We start from the raw sequence: 19,578 nt of genomic DNA, 5'->3' as shown, positions 1-19,578 counted from the left end.
GGTCAATGCACCCCATGTATCCACTTTAAAAGAATGCCTTGTATCAAAACACATAGGAACATAAAAAAAATTAAATTTAAGAAGATACATTAGTTCAATAAATTTTTTTATGTGTAACTTAATTCTTACAGCGGTCCTTGAGTAACATTGAATCGTATAAGAGGCTGAACTCCAAAAATTGTTTCAATGTTCACCCTTGGCTGGAGATCAGCAACGACTCCTATGATATCTGATAAAGAATAATGTTATATAATTAAAACAAATGGACTTTTTACATTGTTGTGTTAGAATAGATCATATGAAATTTATTGATACTAATGGCGAATGTCCTATCGAGAGCATACGATTCAGGATTTATAGCCAACTGAGGTAAACTGACAAATTCAAAATTGTGCCCCGGAATGAAAATCTACAGTTCGCCATTTGGATACATATTTTCGACTGTGGTTAAAGGTGTGAAAATAATTTTTAGTGTAGAACGAAGAGGCCTCAAGATACCAAATGCCTGGGTAGTAATGAAATTTGTTATTTCATACATCCGACCCTCAACAATAGTATTTCCAAGAGAGTTTCATATATCAGCTCTCGCAGAAGCCTGCATATGATCATTCTTACAAACAGGAAAACATGTCGGTTACAATTGTATACTCAGAATTATAAACGTGAGAACATTAAACAATCTATTTTAAACATGAATTACCTGAGGGTCCAAAAGAATCAAATTACATCCAAGAAAGACTCCTTCTCTAATATTAGTATGCCATAATCTTGTGACTTGAACTCGTATCCTCAAGTTTATGCTGTAAATGTCCAGTGAAGAAAGCGAATGAACTATAACTGGCGCTGAAAGAATTGAATTTTAAAATCTATATTAAAAGAGTACATATTAGTAAACTCAAGATTTCATAATCGTTCAACATGTAATACAAATTATATGCAGAATATTAACCTATAATGATTCCAAAATGTGGTATGCAACATTTCTTATGCAACCCTAAGTTAGAATACATGAACAGCTATACGAATATCGGTATTTAAATAAAATTCTATAAATAAGGTTTAGATGCATATCTACAAATATAATTAGAGATATGATCAGATTACATGTTTTATGTCGGTAAATTTATTATATGTGATATGTCAGGTTGTTATTCTGAAATAAAGTTAGTTACTTTGAATGATACAAAATTAATGATGGAGTGAGAGTTTGATACTTGTGCATATCTGATTGTACCAAAATAAGTAATTTTTAGTTGTTAATTTTCTTTAGATGATTTCATAAATCAAATTATTACCTGTTGCATTGATAGTATAATGATCCATATTATACACAGAATTGTCAACATTATGATTGCCTTAATATTTATAAATGTATAAGAAATGAATTAAGTGTTGAGTACACCTAAAATCTTTCGCAATTAATTAGTATCAAGTACACGTACAATATACTTTTCAACCTTAAAAGTTCATATTAGAAGACTTAATCAATTCGTTTCACAAATTTTATCGAAAGCATAATGATACATTGATTTATAACTTGGCAATTACTTATGCAAATCGGTCGAGAATCTTATTTTTCCAACAAAGCGATTCACGTCGACAAAGCTAAGTGAATATATTCAATATATATGAGAATTTTTTTATTACAATATAACATATCATATTTGATATACCCATACAGGGAACACGTAAGTGAGCCGATTATACATTTTAATTTTTTAATAATTTCAGATTTAACATGGTATTATTTTTTCATAAAATTAAATAAATGATTAAACAATTATCTACATCCATATTATGAAACATCTTATTGCAAGAACATATAAAATTCGGAAGAAAAAAATTAATAACGGTACTAATTATATTTTATAAGCTATTGCAAATTTAGCATGGGAAGATGACTAAACATGGATAACAAAATGACACATTATCTATTAAAGTCAATGGTTATTAGTACTTTGTATTGGGATGATACTATGGCGTAAAATACAAAAGCTAAAACCTTATAAGAATTTTTTTTGAAATTAATTAGCTCGAATAAGTAGTATTATTTGTAATCCGTAATAACGGCATATTCAGTCAAAAAACTCTCTGCATTCAAAATCTCATGCTAACTTTTATGTTAAGATTGTATCATAGTGTTAAAAAATTAATAAATTCAAAAATTAATAAAGATATTTTTTGTTATCTGCAGTTGAGATGTTTAATATGTACCAACATTTGATAACAATATTTTAGTTTAAAAATAATTTGTTGATCAATAATTTATTAAAATATCTATGTTTATTTTAGACGTCTATTATTATTTTTAATCCAATTACAATTAAAAAGCATCTTATTGCAAAAACATATATAATCGGGCTCTAGGAAATAGAAAATGACACCAATTATATTTTGGAAGCTATTGCAAATTCAGCAAGGGAAGATGAGTGAATATGTATAAAAAAATGACACATAATAATCTATTAAAGTCGATTGTTATTCGTACTGTGTATTGTGAGGATATTATGACGTAAAATACAAAATTTAAAACTTAATAAAAAAATATAAAGAAATTAATCATCTCGAATAAATAGTAATATTTATAATCCGTAATAAGGGCATATTTAGTCAAATAAACTCTTTGAAATCAAAAACATGAATTGTTCTCTTTTATGTTAAGATTGCAGCATAGTGTTCTAAAAATAATAAATGATTTTTTGTTATTAGAAAAATAATAACTTTTTGTTCTTTTGAATGTTATTTTTAAAATTTAAACATATTCAAAATTATGTAATTCGAATGCGTGCCTAAAATATGTATTTTTACTTAATATTCATAATTATATAATAACTTATAATTATTTTATTACATTTTTATAATTAAATAAATACAAATCATAATTTCACATAAAGATGCGTGGTTTTTGACTTTTTAGTGGTTCAATAGTTTTTGGTATCTTGATCAAAATAAACCCTTGCATTCAAAGCCCCATTCAAAGTCAATACTACCACCAAACCGCAATCCAAACTCTGCACAAAGCATCGGCTGATAACTTTCCATATGATCATTCTACTTCAGTCATGGAGGTATATATCTACTCTCTCATTGAATTAGGAACGTGATGATTCAATATAAATCTCCAATAGATGTTTATTGTCTTTGATTTGTTCAATCATGCTCATGTTTGTTTACAAATAAGTATTCTGAATAGAGTACATTGATGCTTCTATCAAATTAGTTATTAAGATTAAATAAATTTGACAGTGTAAGCTCATGATAATATTGTGTATTGATTCATATTGGGTATTTTTCATATATTATTGCCATATTATACGTTGACTTATATGGTGAAAAATCAATCTAAATGTTTTTAAGTATGTGGTTGATAGTCTTAATCCGTTTTGGCTAGCAGTGTATGTTGTGATTTTGGTTATATTGGTTTACTACTGGTACAGTCATTATAGATATTAAACTCTGATATATTGATTTATAGTAGTATCTGCCATGATTGTATTAAGAGATGTTTAGCATTGCACCTAGACTTAGCATCTGATTGATTCATAATAGCAAGAGTTACTACAATATCCTGTAATCCATTAACAAAATGATTATGCTTGTATTTGAAGCCAAAAAACATTAAGATTACAATTGTTGCATTGAACAGGTTTTATTAATTGGGCAATTAGACTTAATTTGTAGTTTCTAATTATAGTTATTTTTATTATTAGCAAAACTCTGACCCTGTCAAAATTCCAGCATTCATCATTCAGGATGATCCCACAATGCCACCTCTCATGGATGAATTGGTAAATAACTTAATCTTTTGTCCCATTATGTGTACTGACTTCAATAATTGAGTTAATGAATAAGTCATAATTTATGCCTTCAGAAATTACCACTCCCCATTGCTTCTAAATATGGCGAAAATCTTCCTGGTAATGGATTAATAATGCTACCAAGTGGCCAACATCTACAATTTTCTTATGAGAAAAAGAGTGAAAGCCTAACTGGAGTTGAGGAACTCATCAAAGTGTTCACAAAAAGCATTGGTTATAAACTTCTTCTCTATTATAAAGGTGAAGGAAATTTCTGGGGTCACATTTTTATAACACGGGATGTGAAATGGAGTATGTCATACCAGAATAACCGAATTTCTATGTGGCCAAGCAATGTACTACTGTAATATGCTCTTGACTATATGGTTGAACATTGACATTATTTTAAGTCATGATTGTAATTATACTTTTTACAAACATGATCATCCAATGTTGCTGGTGCTGGATGGAAAATTTTAGTCGAAGCTAATGAGAATACAATCTATGATGGCATAGTTGTAAGTTATTTTTTCATAAACTTGTAAAATGCTTTAATCGGGAAATTTTTATTATTTACATAATGGGAATACATAGTATCAATATGTTTTTACTTTTGATACAGGATATTCCATATTGGCACGATTTGGCAAGCATATCCCTGAAGTTGTTCTCTATTGTCTCCCTTTGGATACAGTATTTACAGGTTATTTTTGCAATTATGGGAAGAGGTTCTTTGGTCTCTATAAAATTCCAGGAAATATTGATCTCAACCTGAGAGATTTTATTGTGTTCACAAACTGGGAAGCTGGTTGGTTTGATGTTGTCATTTTTAACAAATATGGAGTGCAAAGGTTGTTTGCACATCAGACCCAAAGCCTGGTGAGAACTCTACTAATAACAATTATGTTATATAGTATGGTCATATTAATTGACGATCATTGCTGAACTTACATAAACTATTTTTAGTTTATAATGAACTGACTGTTTACCTCCATTAGAACACACACATTTAAAGATACAAATGATCTTTTTCTTGATGCAGTGAATATCCAGGAAACATAGTTCAGGGATAATGGAATGGAGATGAATTCGACTGAAAACATCACATGACCATGCTTGCGTTTCTGCTGATATCCTAATGTTTTTAACCTATGCTTTCATCAAAGACATGTAATGTTGATATAGTCGCCAATTTTTATGGTATGGATTTCACATGTATACGTATCATTACAAACATGGCATTTGCCATGTTTCGTATTACTGAATTTATATAAGTTTTGATAATTATCGGTATGCATGCCATTGGGCATATGTATTAATTGCTTTTATGATTCCATTAAGGTGCTTAACTAATCATAATATCAAATCACGACCTATGAATTACACATACAATTTTTCGATTTAATGAAAGTGCATATAATACTCCATGTGTAGATTTAAAACCTATTTGAGTTACACTTGTATTGTAACTCATAGCCCATGATCCTCAAGAAAACTATATTTTCAAAAACTTTAAAGGCAGTACTTATGAGTTATTATCACAAACATAGTTTTAATGACTACAATTTTGGAAACTCGAGGATTTTGTAAGTTAGTGATATTTACCAATTAACCACGTCTAACAAGTTTGAGGTTATCTTGCTATAGTATAATTGATTTTCTGTCCAAAATATGGCCAAATTATGTATTATGAGTTAATTGTAATTGTGGTTTTGACATCACAAAATCTATAATTATATAATTGTTATCTCTATCATATCTTTATTTATTGTAACAAAATATTGTATCATACAATCGATCTTGGACTACATACCAAAATAATTTCATTTCCATGTCCAAACATATATATTAGAGCTCAATGTCATGTTATTTGAACAAAAGCAAAGAACAATAATATTCCATTTAATACCAAGGATATAAATGTCATAAGTTAAACTACCAAATGTTTCAATTTCTTACTAAATTCAATAAAACTGCAACACATCAGTCATAAACATCACCGAGCAAAATCTTGAACAAAAGTAACTACACTTTGTAATGACCACAACCTGAATTTCATATGCGTGATATGGTTAAACGTTCACTAAAAATTTCACCTTCTTCACGGTACTTCTCTTCGACAGTCAACTTACAAAGTGAATACCAAAGCTCTTCACCAAAAGGATATCCTTCAATCCTGTTTATCGGGTCTTTATTTCTTGTATTAGGACAAAATTTAGAAACATGAAGCAAATTGTCTATATCCGATATGTAACAGTATATATCCTCATATAAATGAACAATGTCTACTAACTTCGATTTAAGATCAACCATTGTAAGAATATGAGACATTTCTTCAACAACCTGATCTTTTTCATATGGTCTGTAGACGGCTCTAAAAAACACAAAACTAAAATAAGATGGAAAATGATTATCGGAGAGAAAAGAGAGAGTTTCAAGATTATGATCCATATTATTGCGCATGAAAAGCATTCGAACCGAGTTATAAAACATAGATTGCTCAACTTCAAGAGAAATGGAAAAACGAATTAAGCCATGGAATTGGTCACGCCTAACTTCTAGATAATGATTATGGTACTAGTATAGAGCATCCCATTTGAGCTTCTGCAACATCTCTTGAACTTGGATTCGGCTCGCTTTGGTGAAATAAGCCATCAACAACTTTCCAAACATGTGAAAGCTATCAAGATCGTATATTATGAATGCAAACAATATAGACATAATATCAGTATCAACGATGAAAATATTAAAGTTTGGCGTGATGTAGTGAAGATAGTAATTTGGTAATGAAGCACAATTAGAATGATAACTGATTATGATAAGGTCTAAATAAAATATAAAGCAATGCAACTGTTATATATGTAAAGGCGGGAAAACTTGGAGTTGTTGAACTTTGTAAAATATAAAATGCTTTCTGTATTCCAATTACTTGAGTTAACTGCATTGAATGTGACAAAAAACTTTTCACTTTCTACTCTAATTTGTGATTTTTTAAATAGTTGTAACTTCAGAAATGCGTAATGAGTAAATGGTAATAACTTGGATTATTGGAAAGTACCACTACATCATTATGACTTGTAGTCTTAAAAACAATTGCCAAAATATTTGTTCCTTGTGGGAATAAATATAATCATGACTCTAATTGATAAACGTGTCAGTAATATAAGACAACATTGTAGGTCATCGTAAAATTTAGGAATGGACAATGCATGTAACATCAAATTAAACATATTTACATATTTACATAATTATTAAGTCCAATAAATATTTACATTGATATATACAACCAAACTGTACAACTGTCTTACATATTTACATATGGATTCAGTACATATACATAATTAACAGGATCAAACACCAACAATTGAACATGCTTAGAAATTCACAACATGTCCATCTTGAACAGGTTCAGGGTCATTAATTTCAACATCTTCAAATCGGGCTTGTGGAGGGCCAATACCTAAATCTATATTAAGAAATTCTTGAATGTTGTCAACAGGCCAGTCCAATGTCTACAAATTATGGAGATTTTTTCTACCAATAGATGTCAAACGTCTTGCAACAGAGTTCCTCTGGGGATGTACCAAATTAATTTCTTAACGAATGTTAGGATCATTAAGACGTGAAAGGATAAATCTGAAAGTGCTCCTAGTATGTGGTTTTATTCCATCCTCTTTATAGTACTTGCATTCACGGTAAGCCCCGATATTTTCAATCTCAATGATAACACGTTCATACTGGTCTTGAAATGCTCTACGCATTCCTATCAAAACAGCCCATAAAGCACTGTTCAGATTAGTTAGGCCTGGAATGGTGTCATATGTTGATCGAATAAGAAGGCCATTTGAATCTCTCACAATGATGTCAATGCCATTTTTATTCTGACCTTCAGGAGCATTCTAAAGAAACTCACGCTGGATATTTATCTTGATCCAACCTTGAGTAGAGAATTGACATACATGTTCAACATGTTCCATGATTATCTGTTATGTACTTTTTTTGTTCTTACTAAAACATTGGTTGACCAACTAATATCAAATATAATGACACGCTTATATAAATACAAAAAAAAAATATACAGAGATATGACTATTGGGGAATGGCTGTTGAGTTTTATTTATAAAACTGTTTTTTCCTTAATAACTAACTTGAAACAGTTATAACTATATCAGAATAACTACATGTAACGAATATAACTAGAAAATGGCAACTAAAATTTGGCGTTCCTCTTAAAATTGCATTAACTATGAAAAATGTGATTATCAAAAAGTATGAATTAGACGACAAACAAAACCAAAGTGCAATCTTGATAGATTCTAATAGAAAAAAACTTAGAACAACCGGAAATAACGTTTAGAGTTCAATGTGATACGAAAATTTCATAAATAAAACTTTAGTAAATTGGAGTGCCAAATCGAATGTTGCATCCATGCCACAAAAAAGATACACGTCATCACTTCTGTAATATTAGAGCATATGATGTAAGAGATGCATAGGTTAACAGATTAACTCAAAAGCTATTATTACTATATACCATTTTAACTTCTTACTGAGGGATTTGAAAGATCCTAGGGTCTTTGAACTCTCAGCCCGATCAAATGACTATAATGAGAAAATTAAGTCAATAATGTTTAACTATATTCCAAAAAATGGTATCACAATAATTTATGAAAAAAAAATCATACCTCTGACAAATCAAGGGTAGGGAATTCAACATGATTGGATGATTCAGAATTTGACATGGCAAACATGTCTTGGGCTTTAATGATGAAATTTTCAAGAACATCTTTGGCTGCAAGAACTTCAACAACAATAATAATTTCTTTCACGTCCATGTCATGCAGAAATGCAGGAAACACTTTAGTAGCTATCTTTTCCTGTTTTGGTAATTAAGTCATAAATATAATTGGTCTATATTGTTATGTGGCATTTATATCCACTTAGATCATCCTATAAAGGCTTGAATTGGTGTTTTGTACTCAAGTTATTTGTGTATTTGATGCGATTTTGTAGTGTTTTTTCATTTCAGGCATATTTGAAGGAATCAAGAGGTTTAGCATTGCTTTGGTGCTAAATTGGTGTTAGGAGGGTGTCTAGGAAGTTTGCTTGTGGAACGCCATCTCAAACCAGTCAAGAAAATAAGTAGACGAAGAAATTCCAGAATGTCAGGGTGCCCGTACTGTGATAACGGATTTACTTATGGATTTCAATAGTTAATTTGTTTCGATGCTTTAGTGTGTGATGATTGTATGATATCCTAGTATTGGTTGTGCTTCATCTTATGAGCGTCGCGAACTTATAAGATAGAGTGTTAATCTCTATTGAAGCGGAAGTGAATATAGGGGTTTAGAACTTTCCATGCTAGCATAGGTTCGTGTATTTGATATGCATGATTCGTAGGTAATTTTAACCATCTTACTTGCCCTATATAATCATGATAGATAACTTGCGCATTAAACCATTATGTTGTCAAATTCTATAGATATATAGGGTCTCAATATAATTGGTGTCTATTCAGCTTCTATCTCTTTTGTGGATGTCTGGTAGTAGGGTATTCATACAACGAAAGTTGGTGTTTACTAGTTTTGTGTTATCTGATTAGTGTCATCACCATTGCATGCTAAGGTTAAGAACAAAAAGTTTGTTGAATGAAGTAGTAATAAAGTTATAATCCCATGTTTGTCTCATATAATAAATCAAACCTTTTAATCTCTTAGTTTTTGCATATTAGTTAATATCTTAGTTATAAACACTCTCAACTTATTATCGTCTTAGCATTGAATAATAACCATACCATTGTTGCATAAGTACATTAATTGAAATTAACCTAAACTAGTCTATGTAGGAATGAACTAGAATTAATTCTATATTACTTGTGATCGCGTATACTTGCATGAATATTAGCGCATGTTTTCATCCTAACAAGTTTTTGGCGCCGCTGCCGGGGACTCGGTGTTAATTTTTAGTTTATGTGCTTGACATCACTGGTCGTTAAAGTTTACTAGACTCGGATATTTTACTTACTTGTTTACTTGTTGATTTTTCAGGTACTCTAGAGAGCATTTATGCAAACGCGTTCTCGATCTTGGAAGAGAACACTGGATAAAGAGGAGGAAGAAGTTCTTGTAGAAGAGGAGAAAGTTGAAGAAGAAGCTCTTGTTGCAATGGGTAAACCAGAAGAGAATACAAATGCTTTGATGGACTATTCTCAACCGAAGATCAATGATATTCAGTCTAGCATTATTAGACCAGCCATCGCGGCTAACACTTTTGAAATAAAGGCTAGCACGATTCAGATGGTGCAGAACTCGGTTTAGTTTGGGGGTTCTCCGACGGAAGATCCCAATATGCATATTAGAGATTTCATCGAGATCTGTGACACTTTCAAATTGAACAATGTTTATGAAGATGTTATTAAGCTAAGGCTTTTCCCATTCTCTCTGAGGAATAAAGTTAAGTGCTAGTTGCATTCTCTACCACCAGGCTCTATCACCAAGTGGGAAGATCTTGCTCAGAAGTTTCTCACTAAATTCTTCCCTATAGAGAAGACAGCTGTAATCAGGAATGCTCTTACTCCATTTACGCAGCAATCAGGAGAATCTTTGAGTGAAGCTTAGGATCGTTATAAGGAGATGCTTAGAAAGTGTCCTCATCATGTGATGCCTGACTGGATGATCATTAAATGCTTTTATAATAGTTTGGGTGCGACTTCTAAACCCATGCTTGATACAGCATCAGGTGGAGCCTTATGGGCTAAGAGCTACAATGAAGCTTATGATTTGATTGAACTGATGCATGCTAATTAAAACCATAATCCTTCTCAGAGACTAACTCAAGGCAAAGTAGCAGGAATTATGGAGGTAGATGCAGCTACTGTTATAGCTGCTCAGCTTAAGGCTTTGAAGATGAAGGTAGATTCTTTGGCTAATTATGGAGTTAATCAGATTACTAATGTATATGAGATTTGTGCTGGTGTGCATGAGACATAGCAGTCTGCTATTTCTAGTGATCACCTTAGTTTGTGAGCAACTTTCAGAGGTCACAACAACCAGTTCCAGCCATCTATCATCCCAGCAACCGCAAGCATCCTAACTTCAGCTGGAGCAACACTCAGATGGCGGTGCAACAGCCTTATCAGCAGTATACAGCAAAGTAGTACAACCCTCCTGATTTTCAGAAACCGCAATACGCACCAACACAACAACTCCAACTACAACAATTTAATAAAAAATATGAATTTGAGGAATTGAGGCTCATGTGCAAGAGCCAAGCGGTTTCCATTAAAACCTTGGAGAATCAAATTGGGAAGATTGCTAATAACTTGATGAATCGACAACCTGGTACACGACCTAGTGACACTGAAGTACCAGGAAAGAAGGAAGCAAAATAGCAGGTTAAGGCAATTATATTGAGGTCTGGGAAGGTTGCAAGCCAAGAAAAAGCTCAAGTTCCAGTATCTGAAGATGTGGCTAAAGAAGAAGTACATAAGGAAGCAGAAGTGGAACCAAGGAAGAAAACTGTGGAACACACTCCTCTTGAGGGGAATACAGGGGAGAAACAAATCTATCCTCCACCTCCTTTTCCTAAGAGGCTACGGAAGCAGAAGTTGGATAAGCAGTTTGCTAAGTTTCTGAAGGTGTTCAAGAAACTTCATATTAACATACCTTTCGTTGAAGCTCTTGAACAGATGCCTAGCTATGCGAAATTTATGTAAGGTATTCTCTCGCGGAAAGTGAATCTCGATGAAATAGAGATCGTTGCTCTCACGGAGGAATGCAGTGCTGTGCTACAACAGAAGTTGCCTCCGAAGCTTAAAGATCCTGAAAGCTTCACTATTACTTGCACCGTCGAAAAAGTGTCATTCGAAAAATGCTTATGTGACTTGAGAGCTAGTATCAATCTGATGCCTTTTTCTATCTTCAAGAAGTTGGACTTACATGATCCAAAGCCTATTTATATGACCTTGCAGTTGGCCGATCGTTCTATTACATATCCACGAGGCATTGTGGAAGATGTCTTGGTTAGGGTGGACAAACTCATCTTTCTTGCGGACTTTGTGATTCTTGATTTCGAGGAGGATAAGAAGATTCCCATAATCTTGGGAAGACCGTCCTTGGCTTCGGGCCGAACCTCGATTGATATACAGAAAGGTGAGATCACTATACGAGTACTGGATCAGGATGTGACTTTTAATGTGTTCAATGCCATAAATTCCCTACTGATAATGAGGATTGCTTAAAAGTGAAATTGGTCGATTCTGTGGTTACTTCAGAACTGGACCAAATGTTAAGGTCTGATGCCTTAGAGAAGGACTTGTTGAGAAATTCAGATAGTGAAGACGATGAAGGTGATGAGCAGTTACAGTATTTGAATGATTCCCCTTGGAAGAGAAGGCTGGATATGCCGTTTGAATCTCTTTGATTGGAAGAGCTGAAAAATTCTCCAAAGCGCCTCAAGCCATCTATTGAGGAAGCCCCTACACTAGAGCTTAAACCATTGCCTGAACACTTAAGGTATGCCTTTTTAGGTGATGCATCAACTTTGCCTGTTATTATTGCAGCTGACCTTTCACGTAGTCATGAGGAAAAGCTCTTGAGGATTCTGAGAGAGTTTAAATCAGCTATTGGATAGAATATAGCAGATATCAAGGGAATCATCCCTTCTTATTGTATGCATAAAATTCTGATAGAGGAAGGAAGTAAACCAACTATTGAGAAATAGAGAAGGCTTAATCCGATCATGAAAGAAGTTGTGAAGAAGGAAATTCTCAAGTGGGTAGATGTAGAGATCATCTACCCTAGTTCTGACAGTTCTTGGGTGAGTACAGCTCAGTGTGTACTGAAGAAAGGAGGCATCACATTTATTGCTAATGAGAAGAATGAGTTCATTCTTACACGAACATTCATGGGGTGGAGAGTTTGTATATATTACAGGAAGCTGAACAAAGCCACAAGGAAGGATCACTTCCCTCTTCCTTTTATTGATCAGATGCTTGACAGTTTGGCTGGGATGAGTTCTATTGTCTTCTGGATGGCTATTCGGGTTATAATCAGATTTGCATCGCTCCAGAAGATCAGGAAAAGACTACCTTCACTTGTCCGTTTGGTACTTTTGCCTTTAAAAGAGTTTCTTTTGGTTTGTGTGGTGCATCTGCCACATTTCAGAGATGCATGATGGCTATCTTCTCTGACATGATTGGTTAGAATGTGGAGATGTTTATGGATGATTTCTTTTGTGTTTGGTGATTCTTTTGACGAGTGCTTGCAAAATCTTGACGTCATTCTTAAAAGGTGTGTTGAGACCAATATGGTGCTCAACTGGGAGAAATGTCACTTTATGGCGCACCATGGCATTATTCTTGGGCACAAGGTCTCTAGTAAAGGTCTTGAGGTGGATAAAGCCAAGGTGAGGGTCATTGAAAACCTTCCTCCACCAATTTCTGTTAAGGGAGTCCGCAGCTTTCTTGGTCATGCGGGTTTCTATCAGCGTTTCATCAAGGACTTCCTAAAATATCTAAACCCTTATGCAATCTTTTAGAGAAAGATGTCCCTTTCTAGTTTGATGACGAGTGCCTAGCTTCTTTTGAGATCTTAAAGAATAATTTAATCACGGCACCTATCATAACTGCACCTGATTGGAATGAACCTTTTAAAATGATGTGCGATGCAAGTGACCATGCAGTTGGAGCAGTTCTTGGGCAGAGGAAGAATAACATATTTCATGTGGTCTACTATGCTAGTAAGACCCTTAATACTACTCAACTGAACTATACTACTACTGAAAAAGAACTCTTAGCCATTGTCTACGGTTTTGAGAAGTTTCGATCTTATTTATTTGGGACGAAGGTGACAGTTTTCACTGATCACGTTGCTATTCGCTATCTTGTCTCGAAGAAGGACTCAAAGCCTAGATTGATTCGATGGGTTCTTTTACTTCAAGAGTTACAGTTGGAGATCAAGGATAGAAAAGGTATTGAGAATCAAGTTGCTGATCATCTCTCTCGGTTAGAAGATCCGAGTATGACTTCACAGGATAAGACATTGATTAATGAGTCTTTTCCCATTGAGCAGTTGTTTGGGGTGCAAGAGGAAGAACCTTGGTTCACAGACATTGTGAACTACCTTATGAGTAATATTATGCCTACAGACTTGTCTTCTGCTCAAATGAAGAAGTTTCTTCATGAGGTGAAGTGGTACGTGTGGGATAATCCGTTTCTGTATAGGCAAAGAGCTGACCAAATCATCAGGAGATGTATTCCGTATAGCGAGACGGAGGGTATCTTGCGAGACTGTCATTCGACTGTTTATGGAGGCCACTATGGTGGAGAGAAGACAACAACTCGTATCCTTCATGCAGGATTCTTCTGGCCTACATTGTTTAAGTATGCGCATCAGTTCGTTTTGAAGTGTGATCGCTGCCAGCATTTGGGTAATATGTCCAAGAGGGATGAGATGTTTGGGGAATTGACTTCATGGGGCCATTTGTCTCATCTTATAATAATCAGTACATCTTGTTCGCAGTTTATTATGTCTCGAAATGGGTGGATATAACGACTTGTATGTTTTTGCATTATTTAAATGTGTAATTATTGAATAATTAGATAAATAAAATATGTGTATGGATTCTGTCAGCTGGATGTTACTTTGTTATTAATTATATGTGATTATTGGTTTTCGAGGATTACTTGTGTAATTAGCTGTGAAGTTGTGTTATTTTGTTTTTTTATTTAAAGGTGATTTTATTTCCATAAATACTTGGACTATCTCTAAATTCATTTTTATTGCTTCATAATTTTATTTATTACTTTTAGGAGTTTATAAAATTTGGAAATCAATATTTTATTGATTATTTATTTTTAGATGATTTTCTAATTGTATTTAATTGTAAAATCAGTATTTAATTCCAGAATTCTTCAAAAATTATGAAATCGCATTTTATTAAGTTTGGAATATTTTGAGAATTTTAAAATTATTTTGGAAAATTTTCGGTTCTTTATTTACCTGCGCGATTATTCGTTAAATTATAAAACGCGGGTCCGATGTGCGTTGTAGAAATGATTTAAAAATTTCAGAAATTTTATTCTATGAACTCCTAATTATTTCGGGATTTTTAAAACCATTTTCGTGAATTTTCAGAATATTTTACCCGTTAACTGCTCGTTAAAATTTTAAATTGCGGTGTCCGAGTTCAGGGTTATCACGACAAAAATAATAAAAAAAACAAGGGGAAAATGTATTAATCGGGTTTAACCCGTTTCACCCCCACTTCCATTTGTAGTCCTCTTTTCTCTTTTGTTTCTCAATTCCTCTTCTTCATCCCTTCTCTTCTTCGATCTCTCCTTTATTCATCCCTTTTCTTCCCCGTTTATTTCCTGGGTTCAGGTGAGTTCGGTGCCGCCTCTGTTTTTCGGCCATTTCTTGCTTTTCCGGCCACTCCTGTTATTATTTCGGTCTATTTCTTTTTTGTCACGGTGGTGCGTGTCTGTACTCGTATGTATATGTGCGTGCCTGTGTTCCTCGTCTCCGTTTTGCCTCCTGCTCTGTTATTTGTCTTGTTCCACCTCCGCCACTCGCTGCTTTCCAGCGAGGTGGTGGCGCGTGGTATATAGCCTCGTGTATATGCTTGTCGTTGTTTCCTGTTGCTCCTGTTACTGCTATGTGATGTTGATTGAATAATATGATATATTTGAATTATTCGTGAAATAATCGAATGAAATTGTGATGATTATTCGAATAATTATTTTAATTATTCGAAATTTACATCGGTGAAATCTGTGTTGGAAACCCTACTTTATCGAGTACCCACGATTTCGCCGCCGTCAGCGATGAAATTGGTGAGCTGACGGTGGACTATGATGAATATTTATGAGTCCTACGATTTAAAATACAAAAAAATAATAATACGAATAAAATTATAAAATACGGATTAATATATAAAAACACGACTAATAATTAATAACTATACTTAGTTGGTGTTTGGAAATGGGTGAATTGTTGTTGTTGTGGTCGAGTCGGTGGTGGGGGATTGTGGATTGGGTTGTCATTGTAGTAGTTATGAATTGGTTTGACGTCGAGTTGTTCGACGGGTTAGTCCGATAAATAAAAGAGGTGATGCCCGATTTCTGGAAAATCAAATTACGGAAATGCGGGGCCGTACCCAGTGACTATCAGAACGTCGATCGATTATATAAATACTTTATACGAAACCCGATTATGTGTTGTGATGAAATACTTTGCTAAAACCGATAACCCTAATTTCATAAAAGGACAAATATACAAATTTTATGAAAACGAACACCCAACCGACTTTCGAGGACGTGAACCCTAGTGGATGCGTGTATTATTATTTTGAGAATGTTACGAGTCGGGTTTTGTTAACGGAAGGGTAGACTGTTAGCGAGGTTAGTCAAGCATATTCGGACGTCTAATTTAGGATATTTCGGTTCCTGTATGTTCCATTCGAAATCCCTAGCATCCTGGTTGGTGCAAAGCTAGTCTGTGATAGTTGTTAAAGCGTATCAAGGCAAGTACCTCTGACCATATCTTGATGGTTCAGTAATATATGAATAATTGTTGATTTAAATTTACGTACTGGAACAGAACGGTTTAAGTTATGTATCCCCTGTGTTCAAATTATTTTGTCAATTGTGTTTTGGGGGAAAAGTAACTTCTGAAAGTACATATCTCAAAATTTTAAATAAAATGAAAATGATTTGGAAAGTGTGCTGTGATAGAATTGTTTTGACAAGAGATAGGTAAGTGGTTTGGAAAACTAGATAAAAAAAATTGATTAGATAATTGGATGAGTGTGCGCAAGGGGCCGTAACGGCCAGGAAGATAGCGTAAGAGGCGAATTGGTTGCGCACCCTATTATAACCACCAGCCCAGCGTGACAGGGACCTAGCTAGTCTCTGAGTTCCGGAACAAGTTTCATAGGATGGCCAAGATAGAGTCGTCCTATGGAGATAGCCTGATCAGCTGTCTCACCAGGGATCATCCAATACTTTTATATCTGAGCGAGATTTTGTGGTTCCCGTAACGGAACTGATGTTTTTGGGTCCCCGTAACGGGATAAATGGTTTATGGTTCCTGTAATGGAATGGAAGATCTGAAAATGAAAATAGCATGCTAAAAATTGAATTCTGGTATTTACACAACACAATTAATGGGATGTTTTATAGAGCATGCTAGCTATTGATATCCAGTTTTCATCAGTTTCATCGGTTTTCATCTGTTTTCACCTGTTTTACTTGTTTTCTTCTAAAAATATGATTTATATTCCTACAATTGTTATCATAAACTGTTTTGATTAATATTCATATAATGGCACTGCTGAGCGATTTATCGCTCACTCTTGCAAATATTTTTGTATATTCTTACATTGCAGATGCCTTGGAGATGTTGTTGTCTTGGTAAGGGCTAGTTTCCAGTTCCTCCTGTATTGAGCTCCTCTAAGTGTGTTGTGTCATACCAGGTGTGGTCTGTGAGTTGTTGTAGAAAGTTGGAAATATCAGGTTGTGTTAAATAAGTTGTTTGTAATAAGTATGTAACCTAAATTATAATTGAACCTGGAAAAGGTCTTGAGAAGGGGTTGTTTATATTGAAATAAAAGTGAGTGGATTATGTTATAATTGTAATTTGATATTGTTAGTGATGTCAACTCCTGACCCCGGGGTTGAGGCCGTCACACTGGAAGTCAAGGCTTTGCCGACGAATGATGCAAAAGTAGTGCTAAATTTTCTTTATAAGCAGATATTCATAAGAATTGGGACTCCAAGAGTCATAATCAGTGACGAGGGATCCCATTTCTGCAATCGCAAGTTCACTGCTATGATGCAACGATATAGTGTGAATCATCGCATTGCTACAGCCTACCATCCTCAAACTAATGGTCAAGCCGAGGTATCTAACAGCGAGATCAAGCGTATTCTAGAGAAAGTTGTATGTCCATCAAGGAAGAATTGGTCTTTGAAATAGGATGAAGCTGTTTGAGCGTATCGAACAGTATACAAGACTCCGCTAGGCATGTCACCATTTTAGTTGGTCTATGGTAAAGGATGTCATTTGCCTGTGGAGCTCGAGCATAAGGCATATTGGGCTTTGAAGAAGTTGAACCTTGATATAGATGTAGCTGGTAAAAAGAGGATGCTTCAATTGAATGAACTCGACGAGTTTCGACTTCAAGCGTATGAGAATAACAAATTGTATAAGGAGAAAGTCAAGAGATGGCACGATAGGGGTCTTGTGCTCAAATCATTTATGCCATGGCAACAAGTTCTTTTCTTCAACTCTCATCTCCAACTTTTTCCTGTAAAATTGAAGTCGAGGTGATCATGGCAGTTTGTTATCAAAACTGTGTTTCCACATAGAGCAGTGGAGATTTTTGAGAATGATCTAGGCAGAGCATTAAAGGTGAATGGACAACAGTTGAAGCATTAATATTGAGATACGATAAACCGTGAGGTGGTTAGTGCCGTTTTATTATCCACTTGATCTCAGGATTCTACGTCAAGCTAGAGACGTAATCCAAGTGCTTCTTGGGAGGCAACCCAAGTTTGTAAAACAATGGTAGATAGAGGAAGAAGAAAATAAGAAGAAAACTCTTAAGAATCAGAAAAAGAAAAAAATTCTGTATCAACTACAGAAGCACGGCGCTGGAAAGCCGGGCGGCCGCGCTACAAGTACAGTAGCTGCGCGCGCCCGCGCTGGTATGCGGGGCGGCCGCACTGGTTTTCCAGAAGCACGGCGCGCCCGCGCTGTGAGGTGGGGCAGTCGCGCTGGCTCCTTGTAACTTAAAAAAGCCAGAAAATCGAGAATTCATTGCAAAATCATATTCCAACCAAATTTCCCTCTCTCACCTTCCATATTTCCCTCTCCAAATAAGTTTCAATCACCCCATTACTCCTATTATTCCCATAATCAATTCCCACCTATTTTCCAAAACTAATTCCTAATTCCTTATATATATACACACTTACACACAATCTTCTCCATCACTTCTCAATTCTCAAACACACAGATCTCTCTTAAACACATCTTTTCTCTCAAACTTATTCGAATTCAATGGCACCCAAGAGACAACGAACCCAAGTTAGCAGCAGCACCACCGATTCTTCAAGTGTTGGGGGTGTAAGGCCCAGGTTTTCTACTCCGGAGGCTGAAGCAGAGTATATGAGGTTGGTGTCGAAGCCAATAGCCAAGGAGAGAGGATTTCTACCATCTGGGAGGGATGGTAAGTTGATCGAGATGATTCTGGAGATGGGTTTGGTCACTTTTTGTAAGACAACCGCTACCGTGCCCACGAGTGTGGTTCACGAGTTTTACGCGAATGCGAAGGCGGATAAGAATAGTTTTACTGTGGTGAGGGGGTTGACTGTGGATTATAGTACTGAGGCTATTCGTCAGGTAATAAATTAGCCCGAGAGACGGCTGGGTCAGGATGATTGGGTGATGAAGACCGACGAGGATTTTAACTTGGATTTGATTGTTTCTATGTTGTGTATTCCTGAAACTCACTGGAAATTTAAGAAGGGCAAGAACGAGTATGCCACTTTCCCTGCCTTGTGTATGAACAGGTATTTCCGTGCATCGAACTCTTTTATTTAGGCTAACATTATGCCTTCATCACATGTGCATGATTTTATGGTGGTTCGGGCAAAGCTGTTGTGGGGTATTCTCCAGGGAGATTGTATGGACTTGGGGTCTGTGATTTATCAGGGTATATTGAGGTTTCTATGAGGGAGAACTACGGGTTCTATTCCGTATGCATCGATTGTGACGAA

General features: G+C 34.9%; 1 long non-coding RNA gene and 1 other non-coding gene across 2 annotated transcripts; one reads left to right on the top strand and one right to left on the bottom strand.

Annotated features, from left to right (window-relative positions):
- The first annotated feature begins 4,043 nt into the window (after positions 1-4,043).
- Positions 4,044-5,004, top strand: LOC141712213 (uncharacterized). The gene is made up of 3 exons (XR_012571552.1): positions 4,044-4,315; positions 4,420-4,676; positions 4,840-5,004. It is a non-coding gene; the product is annotated as an uncharacterized LOC141712213 (long non-coding RNA).
- A 5,347-nt stretch (positions 5,005-10,351) lies between these two features.
- LOC141716320 (small nucleolar RNA R71) lies at positions 10,352-10,458 on the bottom strand. The gene has a single exon (XR_012573033.1). It is a non-coding gene; the product is annotated as a small nucleolar RNA R71 (small nucleolar RNA).
- Between the last annotated feature and the right edge of the window lie 9,120 nt (positions 10,459-19,578).

Source organism: Apium graveolens, chromosome 3 (genome assembly GCF_009905375.1).
Source record: "Apium graveolens cultivar Ventura chromosome 3, ASM990537v1, whole genome shotgun sequence".
Lineage (NCBI taxonomy): Eukaryota > Viridiplantae > Streptophyta > Magnoliopsida > Apiales > Apiaceae > Apium > Apium graveolens.
This window is presented reverse-complemented; position numbering and strand designations above follow the sequence as displayed.